Raw genomic sequence first — 12,938 nt, 5'->3', positions numbered from 1 at the left:
GTTTGTTTTCAAGAGGTGCGGTGGTAAGCATGGACAGTCATGATACTGAGAGGCACAATGAGCATGAGTCCCCAAGATCATGGACAAAGTGGGGCTTCTTTGTATTTCTAGGTGCAGTTCTAGTGGCAGTAAGGAATGTGAACACCTAGCCTCAGTGGCTGATGCTATGAATGGATTCCTTCTCAGCTCTGTCACTCAGTCCTGTGACTTTGGTGAGCTCATTCTCCTGGGCTCACAACATCCCTATCTATAAAGACAAGATAATGGAGCAACATGGGGGCATGGAGGCTTAATTATTGTTTGCAGAGGGCTTGCACATTCTTGGATGAATGCTGCAATCAAGGTGCTGTGCAAAATATTATCATTTTGCATGTCAGTTAGAAAGATGGCTTACAGCTGTCATCAAATAGGGGGTGAGTCTTAATCAAGGCAGAACTTTAAATATAAGGGAGAGAAGGAGGCTGGAGAAAGCTTATTCCAGAGCAATAATAACTTCTCCACTTAATTGGCCATAATCCAAAACTCCTATCATTCTTGGCATTAGGTACTATGGACAACTAAAGTTGGTCCCAAATTCTTTGACTCTTTTTTTTCCATCAAAAGTTAAAGTCTGTTCCTATTACTTTGAACATGGGTCTTAAATGAAAATGGCATAAAGGCAAGTATAGTCTTGAAGACAACTTGCAGCTTTTCTTGGTCTCTGGGAACCCTGGAACACCATGTAAAACATCCAGATGCCTTGTTCCAGGGTCCAAGTGTATGTAATTTTTAGAGGGGGAAAAGTGGGGCCAGGTATATGAATGAAGTCTTCTTGGCTCTTCACACCATAAAATGATAGCTTTGTTGTCACAGAGAGTTGGAGAGCCACCCAGCAAAGTCTTGCTTGAATCTCTGATATACAAAACTATATGATAAGGGTAGTTACATGTGAACTAACAGTTTTATCATTTACATCTCATCCATTGTATCCCTTGTTTATATTTTGCTTGGAAATTGAATACACTTACTTTGAATTTGTACATGAGGAATTTAATTCCTAGATGGAACAAATAAGATGACCCTTCAGCTGCCCATCTTTACAGAAAGCCTGGAAAAGGAGAGATTCTTTTCAATGCTTTGTTGTTTTGTTCTAAGCACTGTCCACATTCCATTCCTAAGCCATCCCAGGCAGATGTGTTTTCCTCTGATGTTCACAAAGAAGGATTAACTCTCAGATCTTCAAGATGTGCTCATTGATTGAACAATTCTCGGTGCCAACCTCTGTGCTTTGTCTCATTGTATCTTCCCCCTTGACTTATGAGAGAGAAGCTCTCCTCTGTCTTTATTTTCTAGTTCAGGCTCCAGATCACCTAGATGGCTCGTTTCCGTGCTCAGAGTAGACACTAGGGTGTTGTTCTGGGAGATTCTTACGATAAGGGTATCAAGGATCTCCTACACCATCACTTGTGCTGGAACTTGATGTGTCTAAGCTAGCTTATATCAAAGGGACTGACTTGCACAAAATCTGGAAAGACAGCTGCTAATGATGCCTAGAACAGTCATTTGCTTCTCCTGTAGCCAAACTGGTCCTACTCTGAAGAAGAGCATTACTGAAGGGTAAGAGACTCTGCTTACCATCCCCTGTAGCTGTAGGTTTTAGGAAACACAAGGAAATGTCTGGTGCTTCCTGGACCTTGCTCACTGTGGGCAAATGAATCCATTTATTCTTAGTAGGTGAGTTACATTATTGTCAAATGGTCTTGGAGCTAAAGGGACATTCAGATATTATTGGCTCAGCCCCTTAATTCAGACAAATGAGCTACTATTAGTTCTCTAATAGATACGATAAGCCATATAAGCTGCCACCCTCCCTTGCTTACTATGCTTCCACACCATGGACTCCTTTCTTTTCTTCCATGACTCAAGCTTGGCTTTTGTTATAGCCTTTGCTCCTGCTGTTCTGGTACCTAGAAAAGTACTCACCCTTTGGGTCCCATGACACTTATATTCATGACCTTGAAAGTCCCTTGCAGAGCACTTACTGTATGCTGGTCCTACTCTAAGCTCTGTATACACATTGAATCCTCAAAAAAATTCTATGAGAAAATTGAAGCATGTTGGGGAAAGGTCACAATTAAGCCCCAGATCACAGATATTGGATCCAGACCCTGTGCTCTTAGAGACCATGCTGTTTTTCCTTCATGCTACTGTTTCATATTGCACACAGGTGTTTGACTACATGAACTTGCCATATTTACATCTTTGCTGTTAATCATTATCTATTGCCTCTTCCCTAGGCTGCATGCTTGCCAAGTACAGGTACGTGAGTGGGTTCTTTTACAACTACACTTTTAATGCACTTGCTAAGTACACAGAGACTCACCAAATTCAGAGACACTTCTGAGTGAAAGTTTTGGGCACAGCACACTCTCCTAGTTGAGTCTGATCTTTAGCTTATTTCCTGTTTCTCATTTGTCACTTTTGTTCTTTCTAAAAAAAGAGCACATACATCTGCAAAGGGAAGAGTTCAATTTCCTATCAAAAAATAGATCTAGCTTTTAGTCTTGTTAGTCTCTACTAACATCTATTGGGGATGAGACCATAGGTGGGCCATTTAGGCTTTCAGATTCTTTTTTTTTTTTTTTTTTTTTTTCAAAAAAAGGGGCAAGTCATATGGTTTTGGCAGGAGTGGTAAACTAGCAAGAATGGTAATGGTAGTATACATAGTAGATATAAATTGATATCACATGTGTACCAGGCACTCTGCTAGGCCATTTTGCTTATCAGTCCTTGAAGCTCTGTGTGCTAGATAAAGTCCTCATCCCATTCTGCAGGTGAGAAAATAGGCACAGGGAAGTTGGGTATCTTGTCCAAGAAGAGTCATATTTCAAGCCCATGCAGATTAATTCCCAAACCTGAGCTGCTAAGCACTATGAATGTGTCTGTAAAGCACCAAGAAAAATGCCAGTGATTATCATTGCTATAAAGTGCTGCATAATGTGGAATTGGTGATTGCTTCTTGGGACTTAAATCTATATCCAAAAGAAGCCATGTCTGTAGCCCAACCCTTGGCTGAAGTTAGCATCTTGTAACAGATGTGCTTCACCTAGCAGGGGGTTGACAAGATGATAGAATATTGCTCTCAAGCTGGCAGGGTGGGCAGAGACAAAGCAGAGGAAAAAGATTTAAGGAAAAAACAGTGAAGGTTAAATCATCTAGAGATTTCATAGAGCCAATGCCTTCCTTTTCTCCCAAACGTTAACTGGCATTTTAAAAAATGTACATAATTGTGCAACTTCCATATAATAAATTGGCTTACAGATGGTGGTGTATGTTTCATATCTTTTGAAAAAATGCTAAAGCAATATGTTGGCAGAAAAAACACAGCTTTACTTTTGCACATAGAAATTGAGATCGATATTAAGATGTTTGTTTCCCATTGTGTACCAATGGGAGAAGTTAGAATCATTTTCACAGATTATAGTAATGAATATTTCTATTGGAGTGAACAGTGGCAATTATTTTTAAAAGAATGGGATATTATTAGCGTCTTTGCATGACAGTAGTTCTGTATACATTTTTAATGCTTCAATCTTGGAGACTCATTGACATTTCATGTTGAAAATGTGTATGCCACTGTTCTGTGACATGGCCACTTAGTTTCTATGGTGTATCAGGATAGAGGCATGGGGCAAATTAGAGATCAAGGACAGAATTCATGCACCTCCGGCCAAACTGAGTGAAATGTTTCAGAACTCAGCTTTTGTAAGTTATGATTTATAAACATGGAACCATGATGGGAAATAAAAATGAACTTTTGTATCATGTGTTATAGTGTATGCAGCTTCTTGGAGGTCATTGTCCCCATTATGGATGTACAAATTGTTGTATCAGAAAAATTTGTAATGCACCTAAATTCATATCTTTAGGGCCTAGAACATGAGAGATTTTAATTTTTATTCTCTGCCTACACATTTTCCCTTGTGTCTTGTATTGTACTTTCAGATTTCTCTCATATAGTTATGACTTTTCTAATTCAATGGCAGAGAATAAAGGCAAAAGATTTGGATCTATTAATCTGGTGGTATTATCAGCAAGCAGCCAAAAAGAATGCAAATTTTATCTTTCCAGAATCACATATCACATTCTTTCTATTTATTCATTTTATCCATCTGCTGATTTGTGCTCTGCTAGTGTTCACAACTAATATGTGATAATGGTGGTTAAACATGGCTTTATAGAGCCACACTAATCAAAATAGTCTGGCATACAGCCAGTTACATAAAAGAATGGACTAGAACAGGAAGCCCAGAAACAAGTCTTACAACAAGAGAGTCAATGAATTCTCAACAAAGGAGTCCAGAATACTCTGCAGTGAAAGGATGGTCTCCATAAAAAATGTTGATGAAGCTAGATGTGCATATGCAAAACAATGAACTTGGGCTCTCATTTTTCACCTCCCAAAAGTCAACTCAGAATGTTTGAAGGCTTAAATGTGAGATCCAAAACTGTGCAATTCCTAGAAGAAACAGTAGGATAAAATCTTTATGACTTTGCTCTTGGCAACGACTTCTTAAATATGTCATCAAAGGCATAGGTAACAATAACACGTTGAGGCCTAACAAAACTTAAAAAAAAAAAATTAAAAAAAGTCTGTACAGCCAAGGATACAACTATGTAGAAAGGCAACCTATGAGGTGAAAGCACAATCCAGTTCCTGGCATTACACACTGCCTCTGTTTAATTACATGTGACTCTTGGTCATTGCAGCAGACATTGGATGTGAAGTACAGGATGTGCAGAGCCACTCACTCACTCACTCAGTGTTCTCTGTATGGCCTCTGGAGGGATTTGTTTTTAGAGGTGCTATGTTAAGCAAGGACAGCTATGATACTGAGTGACATGGGGAGCATGAGTCTTCAGAACAATTGGTGAGTGGAGCTTCCTTGGATTGCTTGGTATGGAGCTACAGGTAGCAAGGAATGTCAATGTCTGTGGAATGAATGAAAATACTTCTATTTATACATTATATATCTAGTAATTAATTCCTTTCTCAAATGTAGAACATGCCTATAACTCAATATTAAAGTACAATTGCTCGATTTGAAGATGGACTAAGGATATCAATAGAAATATATAAGACAACCAAAAGAGATATATAAAAGGTGTATGAAAATATTAAGTGGCACAAGAGTCAAGGGAATGCAAATAAGGAACACAATGAAATGCCCTCTTATTTCTGTGAATGTAGCTTCTTCTATCTGTCTATCTATCTATCTATCTATCTATCTATCTATCTATCTATCTATCATCTATCATCCTTTCAAAGATGTTAGCACACCAGTGTCTATTATAGTATTATTCATAATAGTCAGGGTGTGTAGGTAGCATTTTCCTGACTGGCCCACAGTCAAGAGAAATCTCCCTTACCCGCCAGTCCCACAGTCGCTCAGACCCAACCAAGTAAGCACACGGAGACTTATATTGTTTACAAACTGTATGGCCATGGCAGGCTTCTTGCTATCTAGTTCTTATATCTTAAATTAACCCATTTCTATTAATCTATCCTTTGCCACATAGCTTGTGGCTTACCAGTTCCTTACATCTTCCTTGTCATGGCGGCGGCTGGCAGTATCTTTCCACCCAGGCTTCCACTTCCCACAATTCTCCTCCTCCTTTTCCTATCTACCCTATCCTTCCTGCCTGGCTACTGGCCAATCAGTACTTTATTTATTTTAACCAATCAGAGCAACACATTTGACATACAGAACATCCCATAGCACTTCCCCTTTTCTTTTTTTCAAAAAGCAAGGTTTTAACTTTTTTATAGTAAAATTTCAGATAATAAAATTATCAAGCAAGAATGACAGTTATAATATTAAAGAAGATATCCTATCTATCTTATATTTGTGAGTCTGAGGAAATTATAACTATCTAGTCTTCAACCACATCAAAGACCTCAGGAGGATATAATATTACCTGAGAACCGGGAGAAGGATGTAAACAACTTTCGGGAGTCTTGCAGGGTAGACAGAGATAGCTGGCAGCCTGGACAGTCACCTAATATTCCTTTGTAAAGTTGGGGTATTTGTCTTCAGCCCACAGAGCTAGAGTCTCTCAGTTACTTCTCTCAGTGTCCTGTAGAATGTCTGGCAGTTTCCTCTGAGAAACAGGAGCCTGAAGGACCATTTTGTCAAGCAAAGTTTGACCCTTTCTATGGGTCCTGCATGTCCAGTTGATCAAGCAGTTCAGGCAAGAACAGTTTCTTGCCCAAATGGCTATTTTTTGCCAAAGTGAAGATAAACTCCAAATGAAGTATCTTTGATGCTCATCCTCCTCTCTGAAGTAAATTGGTGCTGCCAGGAGCAGACATGTCTCACTGTCCAGAAAGTCTAAATTAAAAAAAAATATTTTAAATGTCATATTCTGTAGGTCTTTGAGGTATTTGAAGATTACCTATCTATCTGAAATATCTCTGTGTATACCTAGAAGACTTAACTAATATGGCTACGAGTATGATTATCATAGATGACTAATTATTAATCTATTTTTAATTTTACAATTTTAAATGAGCTATAAAAACATAATACCTTAAACAAGAGTAGAAATATACACACAGTGTAACAAAATTAACTTTATATCAACAGACTAAAATCTATACCAATGTAAAACATTTTAAACAAGTTGTTGCTCTTTAAACATAAGTTCATTAATCACCCCTTTCATCCTATTATATCTATATCACATTCCCCTTTCTTCTTTAGAAAGAGATCTCATTTATAATCAACCCGATTTAAATAAAAATATTGTTTTTTCTCTGTCCCACACCAGAGGGCTCTTCTGATTTGGGACACAAGAATATCTTAACCTTTTATTTTAGCAGTATGCCTGGCTTTAGAGAAGGAGTGAGCCAATTCCATCTCCAAAGCCAGCTTGATATATTTGGGAATTTGGGCATAGTTTCTCTTACTACTTCCTGCTGGAGGGGGGCGCTGTATCTTATGGGGACATAAAGAAAATTTTAGGATTATGGAGTAGTCTGTGAGGTTATATCTTTTGAGCCAGTTGCCTTGAAACTGTTTTGGATGTTGGATCATCTGGGCCATGGTGTCATCGGAGACCTTTCAGGTGGTCATGGCTGATCAAACCTGATGTATCTTAATCTGGAACAAATCCATAGCCTCTTGCTTTCTGTGGAAACAAAAGCAGAGATTCTTTTCCAAAGCAACATATCCTTAGATCCAAATTTTGAAGTCAAGTTACCTTTAAAATTTACATATTTGTTTAACTCAACAGCTATTACAATCAAATCTTTTTCTGTAGTTAAAAATCCCAAAGACAACACAACCAGATTCTCTGTGTAATATCCATCTTTGTAAGACTGAAATGCCACTGTGACTGCTGGCTCCACCCACTTCAGCTTCCCAAAGTGGTGGTGGTACAGTTTACCACTAGCTCTGGGTCTGGAGCCATGTGTACCATCAGCTATCCGAAGCAGTTCTACCAAAGCAGCACATAGCCCAGAAGCCTTTTTATTATTTATTTACTTATTTATTTTTATTTTTTTTAAAACTAGCAAAGGCTAAATCCACCACACATCAGAGTAAAGTGCCGCTTGTAGACTCATCATTCCCACCACACTGCAGGTCAGACACACGCCAGGAACCTGCCATAGTAGCTCAAACCGGCAGGCTGCCGCTAACTTGAGAGAGACAATTAGGAAGCTGTTTTTAGCTCCATTTTTTTCTCATGTTTTAGGTGGAAACTCTTGCCAACACGTTGGGCGCCATTTGTAGCTGGAGACCTCTCTCCAGCCCCCACCAAGCCCTGTTAGACAGCTCACTTATAAAATGAACACACAGACATTTATATTATTTAAACTGCTTGGCCATTACTCAGGCCTACTGTTGTCTAGCTCTAACTCTCATATCTAGCCTGTTTATGCTGGGAGGTGGAAGGCAGAGGCGGAGGAGATACTGCCAGCCGCCACCATGACAAGCAAGATGTAAGGTACTGATAAGCCACTAGCCATGTGGCAACTTATAAACTAACAGAAATGGGTTAATTTAAGATATAAGAACTAGATAGCAAGAAGCCTGCCATGGCCATACAGCTTATCAGTAATGTAAGCATCTGAGTGATTATTTTATATGTGGGTTATGGGACCCTGGGGGCTTAGTGGCACCTGGAGAGAAGATCGCCAACTACAAGGGTGTAGAAGCATAATAAATTTATGTTTAAAATGAATGGGTTTAAAGTAATATATACATTCCATGAGATGGATTTCAGTTTCTTTTAATAAATTATAAAAATTTTCAATATGAAATTGTATGGATGAACCTTGATGACATTATGTTGAGTGACATCAGCCAGTCACAGGAAGACAAATTTTTCAGACATGAAGACAAATTCATAGACACAAAGAGTAGCATAGTGATTACTAGTGGCTGCAGAGAAGAAAGACTAAGAAGTTACTAATAATAAGCATAGTGTTATAGGCAAGAAAGATGAATAAGTCCTTAAGATCTGCTCTAAACACCAAATCCATAGTCACCAATAATACATTACATTCTTAAAATGCTGATGGTAGATTTGCTGTTATATTATTACTACAGTAATATACAATTACTACAGTGAAAAGTAGAGTTAGTGTATTCTGTACAAGTTGATCAATATTGACACGATAATTTTGGTAATAAAGCCAAAGTGTTATTATCCAATGTTGAGGGGAGAGAGGACCACAGTCATGGCACAAGAAAACTGCCACTGACTGGCCTTTTCGAAGGATGGGGAGAGGAGCAATTGGTGTGAGAAGAAGGGAATAGGGGGCTTATCATTCCCTTTCCTCCTAGAAAATCAACCGGTAACTAACAGTTGACATGGGAAATTCTTCAAGAAACAATGGAGTGAACATGTCTTCTAAAAACATGGAAGGTAAATAAGAGAAAACTCACATGAGAGATTGAGAAATGACTACCTGATGACAGCTGGGATTGTGGATTTGGTGGAGGGGGAAGATTATTCAAGGGACAGCTTTTTTTCCATGCATAAATTTTATAGTTAGTTTACTTAAAACACATACATGTAAAATGACATTGATAAAAATTTTTAAAAAAGTATTTTTACTCCAAGTGTATATTAGAAACATGGAGAGAGAACTGTCTTTGTAATCACTTAGGATTATTCCAGGCAGAACTTCCCAGCTTCCTTATCCCCTTCATTCATCTTCTGATGCACCCTGGGGAAGATGACGAAAAAGACACTTTCAAGATCAGAAATTCTGAATTTAGTTTCTTCCTTTTGTTTCTAGAACTCAGGAAACTTTTTATTCACTGTTTTATTTTTTTCAACAAAATCTTTCAGTTATGGGTAAAAAAAATCAATATTACCACCATAAAAATAGAAGTGCTGATTTTATTCAGTGCTGTATATGTATATATGTATTCAATACTGTGTGTGTGTGTGTGTGTGTGTGTGTGTGTGTGTGTGTGTGTGTGTGTACATACACACATGTATATGATAACCCTCTGATAATAAAAGCTGAGTCAGTAATTCAATATGGGATATAAGTCCCCCTCTGTCAGGCAGACACTTAGCCAAGCATTTTGTGTTCTTCATCTCAGTTAACCCTTAGAGCCTGTCCACAGTACTTTGCATAAATGAGAGTTGCCCAAGGCTGCTAGATGTCTCATTCCTCATCCCTCACCCTCAAAAGTGCTGGAAAGCCTCTCAGCTCCCCTTGGAGTAGGAACTAAAAGAGGCCATCTCTGTTAATCCAGTTCCATCGCATGAACCAATTTGACCTTATAACAATGAGAATGAACATAGGGCAGGTATCCATTTCTCCATTATATAGATGAGAAAAATAAAGTTTAACTGAGTGGAATGATTTGCTGACATCCCAGGGGTGAGAAAGTGACACTACCAGAAGGAGCTCAGATCTTTCAACCCTGAGCCCAAGGAAAGTTTATCAGTTAAAGAGAGATGGTTTTGTACTTGCATACATCTACTCTTTGCTCAGGCCATGGAGGGCTCAAGAAGATAGGGAGACTATCTGCAGCCTTCTGTTCTTTCTAGAGGGTCCACATCTATTTAACTTCTTTTGATATAATTAAGAAAAAAGCTTACCTATGTATATAAATATATGCATATATATTATCTCTGTTGAATGGTGTTCCATTTTCATATAATTGGAAGTTGAAATTATTTCACTCAATCCTGGCTCATTTCTGGTAATTCATACCCATGTGTATCCAAATGTCATATTTGCTCTCAGGCACCTGAGAGCAAGAGTCACATGTAGAATAAACTTCCTCTGTGGGTCTGTTGTGTATTGCTGGAGATGAGGGAGCTTTGCAGGGGAGCTCTTAAATTCCAGAACAAGACTATAATTAGCTGTAATAGGACCCAGAGTAACTTCACGGCCATAATTCTCAGCAGGAAAACAATTATATTGCAGCCATATAACTAGACAGACATGCTGTAAATACAAAACATTCTTTGGAAATATATGCTCTGTATTTCTAAATACATGGAAAATTAAATCAGATAATTCTTAGCTAATTGTAATTCGATGCAGCATTACACCCTTTCTTTTTTTTTTTTTATCAAAATTTCCCTTCCTGGCTCAGTTATAGACTTTCCTTCCTAGCATATATGGTTAAGGGAGGCATATCTCACTTAGAAACTACAAGAAAGGGAGTAATGACTTTCAAACCTGACACATTTCAGAAAGGTTATCAGATGTGACCAGAGCCCCAGATCAGAATCTAGGAGGCCAGACCCTTGTCCTGGTCCTGTACCTATTTTATCCTGAAGCCATGAAATGGCAGCATAGACACAATCTCTAACAAATAGACAACAGACATCTTCAGTATAACTTGTGTAGTATTTGTTTTGTTAAAAAATGAGCTAGTGTTTAAAAGATCAATAGATTTAACAGAAATATTGAGACTTCTAGCTTCTAAGAAAAGAAAGTGTACCTCAGTAGGTCTACAGTTGCTAATGGCAAGGCACGCTAGATGCTGGCAGCTGGAGAAAGACATATTTGAACATTTTCTGCAGCTTGCTACAGAGATTTCTGTTTATTTAGCTTGTCTGGTTTGTGATTAGTTTTCTTGACTATAAAGCAAAGACTTTGGGATGAATGTTGCAATTGAGATTTCTGAAGTGTCCACTACATCCCCCATCCTCCCAGATCTAAGCTTCCATAGCAATACAGACTACAGCATGATTTAGAATTGACTAAAAGAGGCAAAGACTAAATTATACTTATTATTTTCTTTAAGCTTGTGTTCTTGTGCTACTCATAGTCAATTTTTACCTCCTGGGGGAAAATACTAATAATAAATCACAAATGTCTGCAAAAAATGTAGTGGCCCTCTGCATGAGAATTTATACAACACAGAATGGGTACTTCTTTACCCATGAGTCTGTTCAAGCACTCCGAAATCTCTGGGTTTACTGGGGTTTAAATCAAACCTCGACATCATTTAAAAAGTTTTCTTTTTCTGTCATCTCCCTGGCTCCTGTGTAATCCTAGAATCATACCTATTCTAGCATTTCTTCCCAGATTCTGCTTCTCAGAGGCTATACAACAAAGAGCTCCATAGTCACAGAGAGGGAAAGAATGGGCACCCGAGACCCTGTGTACCAGGCTCTATCCCCACTACAAAAACCAGAGTGCCTTTGGCCCCATTCATAGCTCTGTGCCCAGAAAACAGCTAGGAAGAAAATAGAAATAGAATTTTTCTTAGAATAAACATTGTTTACAGGCCTTGGAAATATACTTTCCATCCTTTGGTGACTTGCCTTCAGGATGAATGGGGCTATGGACTTTTTCAGGCCATAAATATTGCATGACCATCTTTGGATAAGCTAACAAGATGAAATTATTAATGTGCAGGGATTTTGAGTTGTAAACAGTTGTTATTTAATTCCAGGATTAGGAGAAAACCCATTACTTCCTAGCTAAAAATAATCTTCACATTCTCTGAGAGTTATTCTTTTTTTGATGGAGGAAGTGGACAGTATTTTGTGTTTTTTCATTTCTCATCTTAGTACTTTTGTCTACCTTCTATAATAATTTTTTTTTTGAGACAGACTCTTGCTATATATCCCAAGCTGGCCTTGAATGTACTATGTATGCCTTGAAGTCAAAATCCTCTAGCTTCAGCCCCCTGAGTACATTCATGGCAGTCCAACTGTTATTTTAAAGGTTATTTAAACGATTATCCATGGCTGTTTCTCCTCCAGTTTTCATGTCACAGATTAGACTCTTTGTGGCAGTATATTGGTGATAGAACTTGTGGTAAATGACCAATCCAGGGGAGCTACACTCTTGTGATGGTGTTCAGACCTTCTGACATTCAGACATGTGAGGGCACAGCCACCTTCCCTCTGAAGAATGCAGTGTTCAAGACATCTAGAAAACAGAGATATTAAACCTGCTGGTGCTATGTTATTAGATATTTTGATTTCTAGAACTATGAGAAATAAGGTTGGTTTTGATAAATTATACAGTCTCATGCATTTTGTTATAGCCACAAAAGTGGACTAAGCCAAGCCCCCAACTAGACAAGGTATACTCCAGTACTGCATTGAGAAATAGAACACCTTTACATTTTATCATTATCTAAAATGTTTATTGTAAACTTTTTAATATTTTCATTAAAATATTTTTAGTGTTTAATATAGGCAGATATTAAATTTTAATTAACCTTTACTTCTCATGCATCTATTAAGATAAGTCACATGATTCTTATCTTTTAATTGTTTAATATAATTGACTAAATCAATCAAAGTTCTAATGTTAGGTCAATTTTGAATTCCTGGCTTTTTAATTAAACTGGCTGCTTAGTTCATTTATAACTGGGCTTCATTTCTAAAATAGCTATGTAAGGATGGTTACATATATTTCTATAAATATTCTTATTATTTGGTATATCATTCAGTTTTTA

This window comes from Onychomys torridus, chromosome 8 (assembly GCF_903995425.1).
Source record: "Onychomys torridus chromosome 8, mOncTor1.1, whole genome shotgun sequence".
NCBI lineage: Eukaryota > Metazoa > Chordata > Mammalia > Rodentia > Cricetidae > Onychomys > Onychomys torridus.
Note: the sequence above shows the minus strand (reverse complement) of the source record.